We start from the raw sequence: 15,786 nt of genomic DNA on the forward strand, positions 1-15,786 counted from the left end.
TTTCTCTTAAATAAAGTTTTGGGTTTAAACTCCTGAGACTGATATGTCAATATGAGGGACCAGCTGCAAAAGCTTTTTAAGCCTGTTGTGTTTTTTTGGTTTGCTTTGTTTTTTAGCCTTGTAAGAATTGGTTCTGATATAATGAATGAATTAGTGTACTCATTTTCATTACCCTTTTATTTTGAAATTGTTAAATATTGCATTTGTACAATATAACATGCACAGATTTTTTTTTGTGGCGTATTACACACATGGACTCTGCTTTCATTTCAAGCTAAGACCAAGTTTATTGTTACAAGCTCATCTTTATACCTTAGTGAAATGTCAACAACAGCCCTGCAAGTCCTTCATAAAAATTTCCACAGCTGTTCTTCTCCTTCCCAGCTCCTCGTGACCACTGTTATTGTTTCTATGCCTTCTTGTTTTTGCCACTGATGTTGATTCTTCTCAGGCTGGAGGCTCGCTGGTTATCAAAGCTCTCTGCACTCTTATCTGCAGAGGCTCAGCAGCATTCATGGTCATTCTTGCTCACCATCTCTTCTGACATTTATTATTATTATTATTATTATTGCAATATTCAGCTGGAACTGGTTTGGGATCACTAATAGGTTCTCTTGTATATGTTAAACTAAATATTTGCAGATAGTATCTGCTCCTGGTTTACAAATTTGTAATGCTGACCACAAATGCAAGGTGCCAAGGTGTAAATAGCTTGTAATCTTTATATAATTTTTTGTCCCTCTTGTGCATTAAGGCAACTGTGGTTTTAAGTTTGTCTTGGTATCTTGAAATTAAAGTAAGTTTCTGGCGGAGTGTACTGTATGCATAGTTTTAAATAAAGTAAATTTTATTGGCATGATAAATCAGTTTTGATGGCCAGAAGCTTCCTGATAGAACAGATCTGGAGTTCTTTTGTGGGGTTGTTTGGGTTTTGGGTTGTTTTGGTTTTTGGTTTTGTTTTGGGTTTTTTTTTTGATACAGTGAAGGGAACGGAGAAAGGGGGACTGACAAGCTATTTGAATCTAGAACAGTTGCCTGTTGCATGACTTTGCTGTGCTTTGTAGATCTTTCTGTTGAAACTGCTTTCGTCAGATGCTCCTACTCATCTTGCAGACTTTTTTCTAGCATCTGCCAATAGACTGCGAAACAAAACTTCACTGAGAAATCTGCCAGGGTTGTAAGGAGGCAGCTTATGCAAATATTCAATTTTGTCAAGTATGTTACTCTATATTCCCAAGCTCACTTCAGTTGGAGTATGTTGAATTATCTTGCCTTTGTATTGTATTTTTTTTTCAAAAACATGGATAAACTTTATTGTCCATATGCAATATAACTCACTAAGTAATGGTTAAAAATCATATTGGTGGTGTGATATTAAAAAAACCCAACTTTAAATGGTTGGTTTGATATGTGTTTAATAGAAATTTGGAAATAAATTTTACTTTACTAGTTGTTTTCTACTGTAAGATATCAAGTCCTGTTTTTTAACGAAGATGTGCCTGCTTCCTGTGTTGTGGGGTTTGGGTTTTTTTTTTTACAAAACTGAATGACTCAAATGCTTATTTATAACTAGCTTTTTAAACTGTCAAAACTTAAAACTAAGTAAACATAAAATATGAAACCATCTTGCTTGAAACTGTGTGCATGCTGTCTTCTAGTGTTATATATGTTATAAATTAAAAGACAAGCTTACATTTATTTTAAAAACTAACAGTAATTACAATTTTAGAATAGGCATCAACATGCCAACTAAAATTATTACAGAATTCTCAGCTAGGCAGTCTGGGTGCCACCAACTGCTAGCCTGATTCTATAAAACCTCTTACAGCAAAATGGAATTTAAGATGAAAGGAACACTGGGAAAGTCCCCTTTTGCATTGTCCTATGGTGACTCACCTTATCTAGCATCTTGTCCTTCATTCTTTTCATGAATCATGGATGGTACTTTTATCTTTACATTTGCCCCTATAACTAGGGAGCAGTTTAAAACCTTATAGTCTGTTTTTTCTTTTTCTTGATTTAGGGAAAAAAACCCTTCATCTTCATTCTTGGTCATTTTTCCTTGTAGTATTTCCTGCTCTTTCATTCCAAAGATCCCCAGGTAAATCTACCTGTTTGCCGGCTTAGTGGACATTTGAGATTGAAAGGTCCCAGAGATGTATTTCCAAGATTAATAAAAACCAATTTTGCAAGTCTTACAAATGTTTGAAGCACTTCAAACACACACACACACACGATCACTCATTTCAAAGCTAGCTGAATACATTCATACAATGTTGATTATCACTATTGGATCCACAATTTTTCAATGTTATGGATATTTAAACTACACACGGTACCGGGCACATATAATACTTAAAATATGTACATGCATTATCTAATAAGTCTTGTATCGATTGTCAAGCAAATATTTTTTTGGTTTTGTTTTTTTTTTTGTTGCTCTGTGAGTACTGTACATAGCAGATTCTTTTTTTTTTTTTTTGTAGTTTCTGCGTTCATAGGATCACGGACTGGTCGGTCGAGCCAAAGCCTCTGTCTCCCTGTATGCGATTGCCTGCATGGGGTATAATTGCTGAAAAACAAATCAGCTGAGTAATTCTAGTGCCCTTTGATAGAAAGTCAGGAGGCACAGGCATCCAAGCTATTACTTGCATCGCTCTCGTAAAGTCGGCATCAGTCAATTCTGGTAAAACAAGCAATCTTTGTAACAGGTGATCATGCAATTAACAGTGCACTGAGTCCATTTTCGCATTCTCTAAGGCGAATTGTTTAAGCAACACTTCTCTAGTGGCGATATTGCCTGCCTGCTTATTTAAGGCCTCCTGTAGTTTGTCTAGAGAAGACATGTAATAAATGCCATTTTCCAGATTTCTTTTTTATCACAAATACGGGTGTGTTCCAAGGACTATTAAATGGGACTATATGCCCTTGATCTATTTGCTCCTCCACTAAGTTTTGCAATGCACCCAATTTTTCACTTGTTCATAGTTACAATGCCTAATCCCATTGCATTTAACACATCTATCCCCCTAAGATTAGTGGAACATGTACAATAAAGGGTTGCCCTACAGCCATTTTAAGATGTTCTGGCTTTTTCTCTTTTTTTAAAAAAAAATTAATATGCACTTCAACATAGGAAGCTGAGTTTGTAAGGACGAAACCAAATGTATTTCAGGGATTCTTGTGGACCCAAAACCTTGTGAGTCATGCTCTATAGAGTCAGCTTGGAACACAGCTGCGTTAAACAAAATTAATTTTACTATCCAGCTTTCCTTTGGTATTAATACTAGTGGAGATGTTGCCCATAACACTAGTGGAGATGGCGTCCATACCCTTGCTTGAATGATTCCAGTACAGCCTGCATCTATGACCCCAGGTAAAACAAAGATTCCCAAACAAATTATTGATAATCATTCTAATTACAAGGCAGTAAAGCCACCCCTCAATGGTCCTTTTACGTTCCATGGTGTTGTGTGAAGTGCAGACGATTGCAGCACTACTGCGATGGTGGTGGTCACATCTATCCCCGTGCTTCCTCTGGTTCTTGCTCTGAGGTGAGAGCTGCTGCTTGCCGTGGAGGCATCTGTGTCGGCACACGCCTCTGAACCATGCTTTGCTCCTGGTTTTCCAACAATACTGTCCCGTTCTTATCCCATTTTGATCTACACCAACTGGCAAAATGTTTACCCTTTCCACACCGAGGGCAGATTTTAGGCCCTCTATCCTGGCATTGCGTGTGGCAGTCTCTTTTAAAATGTCTCTCCTTGCTGCATCTCTAACAGAACGTCTTTTTGTCCCGGTTTACAGTCAGGGCAGCAGCCATCAGCTGTGCTTGATAGGTAAATGATACCAGCTGTTGTTGTAGGATTTTTCAGACCACACCATATCTTCTACATTCGTCATTAGGATTTTTTATCACTGATTGCAAAATTAAGGCTTCTTTAACTGCTCAGTTGTCTACCTGCTTGTCGAGCGCATCCTTCAGTCTGTCTATAAATACCACATACGGGTCATGCCTGTTTCAACTTTCCAACATTCAGTATCTTTAGAAGTGTTTGATAAACCAAAAAGCCGCACCTGTTGTAAAATCGCATTATTTAAGCTGTCTTGATTCTTGAACTGCTACCAATGTCGTTTAATCGAGTCATTTCTTACCACATCTGTTAACAGGCCCTTCTGTAATCCCGAAACTGCCTTGGTTTTGCAGCGGCAGCAGCAGCAGGGGGCGGCCCCCCCTCAGCCCGGGGCAGCGGCTTCCCCCGCGGCGCTAGTGGAGAAGTTAGTACTTTCTCTACAGGTTTTCGAGTCTCCGGCCTCCCGCAAACAAATCCCAGGAAAAGTTTGTAGCTGTTTAGGGTCACTGCACCTCCGCTGATGAAAATAAATCAAAGTTCTCCCAGGGGCTGCTGGCCCTGGATCAAAGGGATTATTGGCAGTCGCTGATGGCCCCGCGCCAGTCTCTGAATATGGAATATCACTGTCCTCCTCTGCCAGAGGGATAGTGGTTGGATTCGGTCCTCCAAAAAATTCTTTAGCTCCCACCAGCAAAGCCATAGGCGGGGAAGGATCCGCTTCAGGAATATTGCTTTCAGTTTCCCGCATATTTGCCTCAGCTGCTGCCTGGAATATGTGAGTAACAGCTGACTCTGTCGTCATAGTTTCTAACATCTTTTTAACAGTCTCCAAGTTCGTGCAGCCTCAAACGCTTTGGAATCTCACGTGGTAATTGACTGCCATAAATCTCTCCCCAGGGATTCCCAAACAGTCAAATTGAAAACATTACTGGGACGCACGAAAAAGTCCTTGCGCTGTCCCCATATTAAAAGTCGGGACAGTGCCTCTGGGCTCAATTCCACGCCCTGTCGAGTTGCAAGCTTCATCAAGAAGTCATGGACTGACTTTTCTTCCATGGATACCTCGATTCCCATGGCTGCTTACCTCAAGTGGCCCCCTAATCTCACCGGCCCTCCTCCTCTTCTTATTATTCTTTTTTTTTTTTTTCCTTCTTCTTCTTCTTCTTTTTACTAAATACTACTGCAGCCCTTCCACCTGCCTTGTTACCTCGGCAGGTAACCCTATAAAGATGAAAATGAATGCTGCCCAATCAGATGGAACACCATGGAGAAAGGTATTAAGTACCCGAGAGAAGTGGCTGTGCAAGAGATAATCTATAGCACATGGCATTCAGCGATGGACCCTGAGGAACTGCCATGCCAGCAAGTTATGTTGTTTCTACAGAGTGCCCCACTGACATATTCCCACACATTGATTTGGGGAGAAACTGCTGGTAATCCGACAGTGATTGACAGATTTCAACAGCATGAAGGCAGTCTCACTCAGTCTTTACAAGCTTACGTTTCGGCTCTGGGGAAATTATATAGAAAAACGTCAAAAATCATAGAATCATAGAAGAGTTAGGGTTGGAAGGGACCTTAAAGATCATCCAGTTCCAACCCTCTGCCATGGGCAGGGACACCCCACTAGATCAGGCTGCCCAAGGCCCCATCCAACCTAGGCTTGAACACCTCCAGGGATGAGGTATCTGCGGCTTCCCTGGGCAACCTGTGCCAGTGTCTCACCACTCTCATGGTGAAGAAATTCCTCCTTATGTCTAGTCTAAATCTGCCCCTCTCCAGTTTATACCCAGTGCCCCTCATCCTATCACTACAAGCCTTTATGAATAGTCCCTCTCCAGCTTTCCCAATAATACCTTTCAGGTACTGGAATGTCGCTATAAGATCTCCTCGGAGCCTTCTCTTCTCCAGGCTGAACAAGCCCAACTCTCTCAGCCTGTCCTTGTATGGGAGGTGCTCCAGTCCTCTGATCATCCTTGTAGCCCTCCTCTGAACCTGTTCCAACAGCTCCATATCCTTCTTATCTTGAGGATTCCAGAACTGGACACAGTACTCCAGGTGGGGTCTCACAAGAGAGGAATAGAGAGGCAGAATCACCTCCCTCAACCCGCTGGCCATGCTTCTTTTGATGCAGCCCAGGATACCGTTGGCCTTCTGGGCTGCGAGCGCATATTGCCGGCTCACGTCGAGCTTCTCATTGACCAGCACCCCCAAGTCCTTCTCTGCAGGGCTGCTCTCAGTCACATCATCCCCCATCGTGTACTGAACGTGGGGATGGCCCCGACCCAGGTGTAGGACCTTGCACTTGGCCTTGTTGAACCTCATGAGGTTCTCACACGCCCACTTGAAAAGTGGGAAAAGTGGGAAAGCTCAACGTGTCACTCCTAGCTTGCACACCAGGTGTCAAAGCCGGCACATCTTTATTGTGCTTAATCATGCATATGTATTTAGTTAACATATGTAGTCATGAAGTGGGTTGGGATAGTGAGATTAGTTACGGGAACTCATTATCATAAGTCTCTTTCTCCTCACGCATGCGCTCCTCCTAGTGGTAGTGGTCGACGAGGGTCTTTGGGGATGAAGGCAGGCCATCTACCTCGCGTTGAAGTTTTCAACTTTCCTTCTTGGGCATGCCCTTAGACTTTTGGGGCCCCTCTTCAAGGCCACATCTGGTCTCAGCTGACTCTTCTCCCTCTTATCGTAGTTCTTGTCCTTGCAGATCTTGCAAGTTGCAGATCCCTTCCTCAGGATGTTTTGTTTGTCCTCTTTATCTCAGGGTCAGTTGTCCTTTCTTTACATCAATCCTTGTTATCTGGCTTAACCAGATACAGTCACATCCTTCCCATTCTTTCTTACTACAGCCCTGTTAAAATTCCTTATGTAAGCGGAAGTATCCAGGTGCAGGATTGTTCAGGCTAATCTTATATTTTAGTTCTAAAATCACAGAAAGTATATGCAATAGGTTAGTGATTATAACAAATGATCACTTCTTTCACTTGCCTTCATAGCTGAGCATTGTGAGCAGGTGGTAACTACACAGACTTACGTATTATCATCCCCTTGCGTTCCCACAAGTAGTACTTCTATAGTTAACTGTGTGATGTACTTGGCGCTGCTATTATTAAAATTGTCAAAGCTGTGGGGTTTTGCCTTGCAGCATGAAACAGGGTGCTCCTTTACTGAACTGGCACTCCCCCTGCAATGCCTGTATGCCTCACAGTCGTCTCATTAAAGTTGGAGTTCACTTGCATTTATACACATCCGAGGCCCCTCCAGGTCAGGAGCTGAAGGCACCCCAGCCATCTCCAGGGGAACTACAGCCCCATGGGACTGATGGCTGTGGTGATTGTCTTTAGCGCCGTGGGAGTAAATGGGGAGGAGCCCTTCTTTCACCCCCTTTCTTTCCCTGCTCTTCCCTTTTCCGCTACTGCCACCCTACCTTTCCACTTCTTTCCGGTTGGAGGTCAAAGGTTGTGTGGGCCTTCTAGCTGGAAGTGCCTGGTGGAGAGCAGCAGGTAATGGTCTCTTGGTCCGGGGCGGGGGGCTGGAGGGAGGTTGGGGAAGGATGCGGTCTCCCTTAGTCTACCTGGATGGTTGTTTCCTGCTGCCAGGAGACATCTACGTACCAGGGGTGCCTCACTGGCTGAGGAGTGGCCATGTAGGGAAGCTTCCTCATAGGCAGCTGGGCTGAAGGTGTTTAGGGCTGTGCAGTGGGAAGTCTGCATGGCCGTTGCAACTTGTAGTGGTTTGAGCTAGTGGTTATGCCTCTGATGTGTTGCTCACCTTGGACTGAGTAGTCTCCTTTTTCCTTTTTTGTTGTTTCTGGTGTGTTGGCTTCAATGTTGCAAGGCTTTCTGGTGTGTCAGAGCTCTGTAGTGTGTTTGGTTTTGGTGTGGGGTTGTTTTTTTGTTTGTTTTCTTTGGTTTTTTTGGTGTGGTGTTTCTGCTCGAGAATATCTTCTAGCTAGGCTCAAAATTATAATTGCCTGACTAACATCTCTAGTGAAACTGATGGGAAGAATTTGTGTGAATGGGTGGCAGTCTATTGCATATTATTGTTTTAGAATAAAGATAAGTGAGTTGATTTTTTTTTTCTTCTATGTACTTAAAAACTAAACTATCTAACTATTGAAAATATGCTTTTCTCTAGTTATCCAAATGGCTTTTTTTGAGTGGAAGAGAAAGATTGGTGAGAGAGTTTCAAAAGCTACTTCCCAGCTATTTGAAGCATGACAAGGATCTGGATGATGATGATGATGTCAACTGGGTGCATGCAACTAAGGGAAGAAAGGAAATTCTCTTAAAAGATTGTGTAAAGAAAAGCAAGCGGCTGAAGGATGAAGGTTCAAACTTACTGAAAATAAGAGGTACTAATACTATCTTACTTATTTTCATTGACTGAATAAGTGGTTTTTAATCCCTTTTCTAAACACTAGGTAATTTGCTAGCAGCTGTAGTCACAGTTTTCATATTTGAAAAACTGGTCATTTCTTTCATTCTGCCTTTACTGTCTGGTACTAAATAAGTCATTTCCTTTGGTGGTGTCGGCAGCTGTGAAATGAAGCCTGTGTTCAATATCACTTTTGTGCGTTCATGTAACAAAAAAATTATAGGAGAAGGGAGATGAAAAACTGAATGGATCTGAAAGTTGAAAGGGTAAATAAGTTACCATGAGATAAGCCATACTGTAAGTAATGCTTTAGCTACTCTGGTAGCTTTTTCCTCTCCTGTAAATGTTTGGTAATCTTCCTTCTCTGTTATTAAGAGTAAACTTATTTACATGTATAAAATGCTTAGGCAAATAACGCAAAACAGGTAATGCACTGTAATTATGTCTAATTCTTTTAGAAAGTCAGGTTCAGGTAGCTACTCTGAACATCTTCTCGTAGCAGTACTGAGTATTGAGACTTCAGCAATTTTGGAAGGTTGTTGCACAGATGGTTCCATTCTTCTATTATGCTTCAAGCAGAAAGTAACTTTGAAAGGAGGGAGGGGTAGAGGAGGGAAAGAGACTATAAATTACGTATTAATTGCAGAATTTGGCTAGATCTTCTCGGGGATGATGGACATGGGGGAATGCTTGACATCTAAGTCCTGACTTCACTTGTATGAGCATGTCCATTTTATTTATTGTCACAGACCAGTGATGACATTATTTTCCCGATACAATTAATTCCATAATAAGTCAGTACACACTCCTGTTCTGTTCAACTATTTTTGTTAAGAAATTTCAGCCTAAAAAAAGGGTGCCCTGGGCAATGTGGAAGAGAGAAAGGCTTTGAAATTTAAAACAGGCAAGTTTCTTTATAATAAAATGAACAGACTGTGTGTGTGGTCTGTTTTTTAAATAAATAAATAAAACACTTCCTTTGAGAAAAGGTTTTATGTTTAGATATTTAAATAGTTTCCTCTTTTTACTGTTCAGTCTGATGGTGACACTGTTCAGGGGGGCAGTGATTCACTTTTGTACATTCTCTTGTGTTCCCCAGTTCTGTGATTCTTGAATAAAACTTTGAAGTGTTTTAAAGGTGACTTACATTAAAACCAAATTAAGCTAAGTCAGTTTTAAGCATGCTGCCATCAATACCTTTAATGCAGTAGCTGCGTAAGTTGGCTACATTAATATTAATAGCTTAAAGCACAGAATACACAAATTCAGAGTATTTTGTTAACATCTTTGGGTTTTAACACCGGGAATAAATCATACAGTGGTCTACAGAAAGGTAGGTCTATTTCTTAATTTTCGGGATATTGTCATGAAAATTTCGCAACTCACCCATGCTGACCAAGGAGAGAGGCCAGACCACAAAGTATAGAATTACTAGTTATTTTATTCATGCGCATGAGGTGTCTCGTTCAAATTGGGGCACCCTGCGTGTGATTTTACACATGGTTCTTGTACCTGAATGCTAGAAAGGTATAACATGATTTGACCAATCACTACTTAACACAGGCATGCTACTGTTTTACAAAGCAACTATAATGATATGGCATCCATCTGCTTCTTACTTGATCTAGATGTCCCTGGAGTCAATCTTGCTACAGTTACTTATCTATGGTGCCAGATAATGGGAGGGTTTCACAGAAGCCTTAGAGGGGCTAGGATGCTGTCATTATTGTGATAGTCCAGGAATACCCCTTATTTTTCAGGGTGGGGTCTGTCCTTGCAATGAGCTTTAGTCATGCTTACTTAACCATGTCTATGCACTAAACAATGTAAGCTCTCATGGTCTCTTTCATACAATTTCATACTATAAAGGCTATTTGGTACAATAGTTAGGGAATGCGATTTTCCTAACAATATAGAGATTGCGTTTTTAAGATTGAGAAAATAGAAGTATTTCTAAGTGCTTTCATTCTACATCTGGTAATCACTAATATTTACTGTAAACTTAAAGATCAACTTTTAATATATTTATTTCTCTGCTATCTCCCTTCCCATCTTCAGCCTGTTTTTTGTACAGTCTGCTTTCTTTACCCACTGGTGAACTGTGGAGTGGCATGGGTGAATTGTTTTGGAGGTGGCAGCCCTCTATGGATTTTCTGCTTTTGTGGGAGCTGCTTGGGGGGTGTTTATATGTACCCAGTGTAACGTGTGTGCATTGAACTTAGAATCATAGAATCACCAGGTTGGAAGAGACCCACCGGATCATCGAGTCCAACCATTCCCACCAATCTCTAAACCATGCCCCTCAGTACCTCATCCACCCGCACCTTAAACACCTCCAGGGAAGGCGAGTCGACCACCTCCCTGGGCAGCCTGTTCCAGTGCCTAATGACCCTTTCAGTGAAGAATTTTTTCCTTATGTCGAGCCTGAACCTGAAACTTGTTAAGCTGAGAGAGAATAAGAAGAAAAATGATACTGAAGAGAACAACTTATGGTCTATACTTTAGTCTTTTTGTGGGATAGGAAGGAAGATGGGGAGACTGCCAGAAGCTAGTGTTGAACTAGGTCGATTATCCCAGTGGTTCTGTTATCATGGAAGACATGGTTTAGGAAATTCTGACCTAGAAGCTTGATGAATAGGCAGTTATGAAGATGATTTGTGAATGACTGATCTTGCTGTCAGAACAGAAAGAAAAGGCAGATATCTGGAAGAAGTGTCACAGAAGGTAAGCTCAGTTGGTGAGAGGGAGCCCAGCCATGGTGTCCACCCAGCGAGTGGCTGCATCCTCTGCACCTGCCAGAAGGGACACATCAGTCCAGACTGAGCTCCCAGGAAAGCACGCAGCCATCCAGGTCTCAGGCTGCATGGAGTGCCACCAGCTTGCACTGGAAACAGAGGGCAGCAAGGGCAATGACTGCATGAGGTGTGAGCAGGTGGACTACCTCCTCAGCCTAGTAGCAAAACTGAAAGAGGAAGTAGAGAGGCCGAGGAGCATCAGGGAGTGTGAGCTAGAGATAGACTGGTGGAACCACACCCTGAGCTCCAGGATACAGGAGCAGACTCAGCCACAGGAAAAAGCCAAGGATCAAAGGGATCTGGTATCTTCCCCCCATCAGGTTGTAGGCAAGGCCTCAAAAGGAAGTAGTGAGTGGAAGCAAGTCCATCGACGGGGCAGAAAACCACCCCCACTCCTTGCTCACACCTCCTCAGGTGTCTTTCCACAACAGATTTGAGGCTCTCGGTGTGGAGAACGGACTGGGGGAAAACGCGGAGGAAGATGCACCTACATTGGAGAAAGGGCAGAGACTGCAACGGCACACACCGTATTACCACAACTGCCATGAGGACACATAGGAGAGTCATAGTTGTAGGAGTCTCTCTACTGAAGGGGACAGAGGGTCCGATATGTCGAGCAGACCCCACTCACAGGGAAGTCTGCTGCCTCCCAGGAGCTCGGGTAAGGGATGTTGCTAGGGAACTTCCCAACCTGGTGAGGCCTACAGACTATTACCCGTTACCACTGCTCCACGTGGGAGGGGATGAAGCCGCAGTACGAAGCCCAAGGGGAATTCAAAGAGATTTTTGGGCCTTGGAACGGCTAGTGAGGGAATCTGGGGCCAGAGTGATTTTTTCTTCCCTCCTTCCACTTACAGGTGGTGACATGGCAAAGCTCAGATGGGCCCAGTCGATTAATACACGGCTCCGTGGCTGGTGTCACCGCAACAAATTTAGGTTTTTCAACAATGGGATGGCCTACATGACACCAGGACTACAGGTATCGGATGGGAGCCACCTTTCTCAGAGGGGGAGGAGGATCTTTGAGCAGGAGCTTGCAGGGCTCGTAGATAGGGCTTTAAACTAGATGTGAAGGGGGAGGGGGATAACATCAGGCTAGCCTGTGACAAGTGGTGGGAGGACAGGGGTCAGGGAGGATACTTCTCCAAAACACCTTATAGGTAATAAAGGGTCCACTAGGAAGGTGATGCAACTGGCAGCCCAGCTGAAGTGCCTCTATACAAATGCACGAAGCTTGGGTAACAGGCAGGAGGAGCTGGAAGCTACCGTGCTACTAGAAAGCTATCATCTAGTTGCCATCACGGAAACTTGGTGGGATGAATTCCATGACTGGGGTGTGACTATCGATGGCTACAGGCTGTTCAGAAGGGACAGACTGGGAAAGAGGGGTGGAGGCATTGCCTTCTTTCTCAGGAAAGGGATAGAATGTGAAGAGCTGTCGTGGAAGAGTAGCCACAAACGGTCGATTTTGGCAGCTAAACCCGAGCAGTTGGACTCCCAATTCCTTTCCCTCCCTGTTTTACCACAAAGGGGGCTTTTAGTAAAAACTGGGGACAAGGGAGCGGAACAGTGCTGGCAAATATTCAAGGATGCTTTCCATAAAACGCAAGAGCGCTCAGTCCCCATATGTAGAAAATCAGGCAGGGAAGGGAAGAGACCAGTGTGGCTGAGTCGAGACCTGCTGGTTAAACTAAAGAAGAGGGAACTGCACAGGCAGTGCAAGCAGGGACAGGTACCCTGGGACGTGTATGGGGAAGCTGCCCGGTTGTGTAGGGATGAAGTCAGGAAAGCCAAGGCGCAGCTGGAGCTGAACTTGGCAAGGGAACTGAAGACCAACAAGAGGGGCTTCTACAGGTGTATCAATCAGAAAAGGAAGGTTAAAGTACCCCTACTGATGGTTGAGAATGGTGACCTCATATCAACAGATGAGGAGAAGGCTTGAGGTACTTAACAACTTTTTTGCCTCATTCTTCACTGTCAACTGCTCTCTTCATCCCTCCTGGGTTACGGGACAGCAAGATGGTGACCAGGGGGGTAAATCCCCTCCCACTGTAGAGGAGGATCAGGTTCATGACCACCTGAGGAACCTGAACGTATAGAAGTCTATGGGACCTGATGAGATGCATCCCAGAGTCCTGAGGGAATTGGCCGATGCGGTTGCCAAGCCCCTCTCCATGATATCTGAAAAGTCATGGCAATCGGGAGAAGCCCCTGGTGACTGGAAGAAGGGTAACGTTGTGTGCATTTTTAAAAAGGGTAGAAAAGACGACCTTGGGAACTACCAACCTGTCAGCCTCACCTCTGCCTGGGAAGATCATGGAACAGATCCTCCTAGAAGCCATGCTAAAGCACATGGAAGTGATTAATGGCAGCCAGCACAGCTTCACCAGGGGCAAATCTTGTATGACCAACTTAGTGGCTTTCTATGATAGGGTAACTGCAGCAGTGGACACAGGAAAAGCAACGGATGCAATCTATCTGGACTTCTGTAAAGCCTTTCACACGGTCACCCACACCACCCTTCTCTCTAAATTGGAGAGATCTAGCACATTCATCCCCCCTGTACACGAATCCTGTGTTCATTTTGGGCCACTCACTACAAGAAAGACATTGAGGTGCTGGAGTGTGTCCAGAGGAGGGCAACAAAGCTGGTGAAGGGCCTGGAGAATAAGTCGTATGAGGAGCAACTGAGGGAACTGGGGTTATTTAGTCTGGAGGAGTCTGAGGTTAGACCTTATCACTGTCTACAACTACCTGAAAGGAGGCTAGAGCAAGATGGGTGTTGGTCTCTTCTCCTGAGTGATAGGACAAGAGGAGATAGCCTTGAGTTGCACCAGGAGAGCTTTAGATTGGATATTATGAAAGACTTCTTCACCGAAAGGGTTATCAGGTACTGGAACAGGCTGCCCAGGGAGGTGGTTGAGTCACCATCCCTGGAGGTAAAGACTTTTAGATGTGGCACTTCTAAGAGACAGGGTTTAGTGGTAGACTTGGCAGTGTTAGGTTAACAGTTGGACTTGCTGATCTTAGAGGTCTTTTCCATCCTAAGTGATTCAATGATTTTGTAATTCAAATGTACCCCCAAGTCACAGACTTCTTAATCATACTCCCTACCATTTACTGTTAACACCCATCATTATTAAGCCTGATCTATTTGTTGTCAAGTTTCCAGACCATTTGGGTAGCTTCCATCTCAACTACAGCAGGTCTCCAGTCCCTTCATGTCTGGCAGTACATGTGCTCCAGCTCAGGAGGTTTTTTTACCCAAGAAGCAATGATCCACTGAAAAAGCAATACTTTCACAGGCCTTTGAGCCACAGAACAGTCATCAGTAGCCAAGACTGCAAATCCCTCTTAAACTATTCCCTCCTAGAACAGCACTTAGAGCCATTAATCAAGTTACTGTCTTTGAGATAAATTCTGCCTCTGCATGCTAGAGCACAATGAAACTCAGTCCATAGTGCCAATATTTCATTTCTCTTACAGGCAAGTCCTTTTGAGCAACATGTACAAGCCTCTCTTTTAAGTTCAGCACAGACATAACAGTCCTTTTCAAGGTGGAGACACTATCAAATGAAGTCATTTAAAGGATTATTTTTAATGAATTGCTTCAGTGCATACCATCAAGAATTTGTGGATGTCAATTTACGTATTTTAAGGAGTCCCGTATTTCACTGAAATAAAGCATGCATAAAAGGTGATGTTTTCTGAATAGGACTATTTATTTTAGCAGACAGATGAGTCTTTACGATGAAGTGGAGGCTGCAACAGCTGCTCTCTTGGGCTTCGGCACAGTTCCCTCACGGAATCCATTCCTACAAATAGAAATAGGGTTACCGCTTTTTGAAAGGGTGGTTTCTGTTCCAGGTTATTTTCTAACAAGTAATGTTTTAGATCAAGTTCATCAGCTTTTTTCAGCTTCTCTCAGTAATGTACTGAAATCACTATGGAGTTTATACATTTTCAGACATTTTTAATAAGAAAGATCACAGACAAGCTGTTTGGAATAAGCAGCATGGTTTTCTCTCTCTTCTGCTGAAGTAAATTTGACTTCTTCAAATAGGAAGATTTCAGTAACTGAATAAACACTGGAAGACTGAATCAGATACAGCACACCCACCAAAGGCACTCCTTTATGTTCCTACTAAGCAACTGAGCAGAAGATTTCACATTTGTTAGTACTGAAGTGCAAGTCAATTTCTTACAAAAAACTTCTATGTCTCCAAGCAGAGATTAAGACAGGCATGACAAAAGAGGAGTCAAACCCAAGCTTGCTTTTGAATGCGACATTTTACTTCAGCAACACTCGGTGGAAACCAGGCTGCAGTTGCACACTGTAAGGTATTTTCTGGCTGCTGCTGGAAAAGACTGTGCTCACCAAAAAGCCACAGATGAATGGATCCCTCAACTACACTTGGGTCCAGGATGTAGAAGACTGACTATTAAATCCAATCTACATTTTTAGGAAAAGACTCTTGAATTGCTTGGTAGTTTTCATTCAGCTTTCTGGTGTATTAAGCCAGAAGTTACAGAGCTCCATTTCAGATAAAACAAATTCTTAATGAGTTTAACAGGATAGAACCTTTTAAGTACAACTTAAAGCTTTATAACACATTTTAGAAACCTGTAACTCAGAATCTGATGTTACAATTACTTATTGCAAACTGAACTCCAAATTAGAGAGCGAATAGCGAAGTATTTCAATCCTGAAGTTTTTTTGTGGGCAAGAGGGGATTGGAATGCATTTC

At 43.0% G+C, this 15,786-nt stretch overlaps 1 non-coding gene across 1 annotated transcript; it reads right to left on the reverse strand.

The window, feature by feature from the left end:
• Positions 1-14,954: 14,954 nt before the first annotated feature.
• Positions 14,955-15,037, reverse strand: LOC138733851 (small nucleolar RNA SNORD72). The gene has a single exon (XR_011339484.1). It is a non-coding gene; the product is annotated as a small nucleolar RNA SNORD72 (small nucleolar RNA).
• Between the last annotated feature and the right edge of the window lie 749 nt (positions 15,038-15,786).

This window comes from Phaenicophaeus curvirostris (assembly GCF_032191515.1).
Source record: "Phaenicophaeus curvirostris isolate KB17595 chromosome W unlocalized genomic scaffold, BPBGC_Pcur_1.0 scaffold_35, whole genome shotgun sequence".
Classification (NCBI taxonomy): domain Eukaryota; kingdom Metazoa; phylum Chordata; class Aves; order Cuculiformes; family Cuculidae; genus Phaenicophaeus; species Phaenicophaeus curvirostris.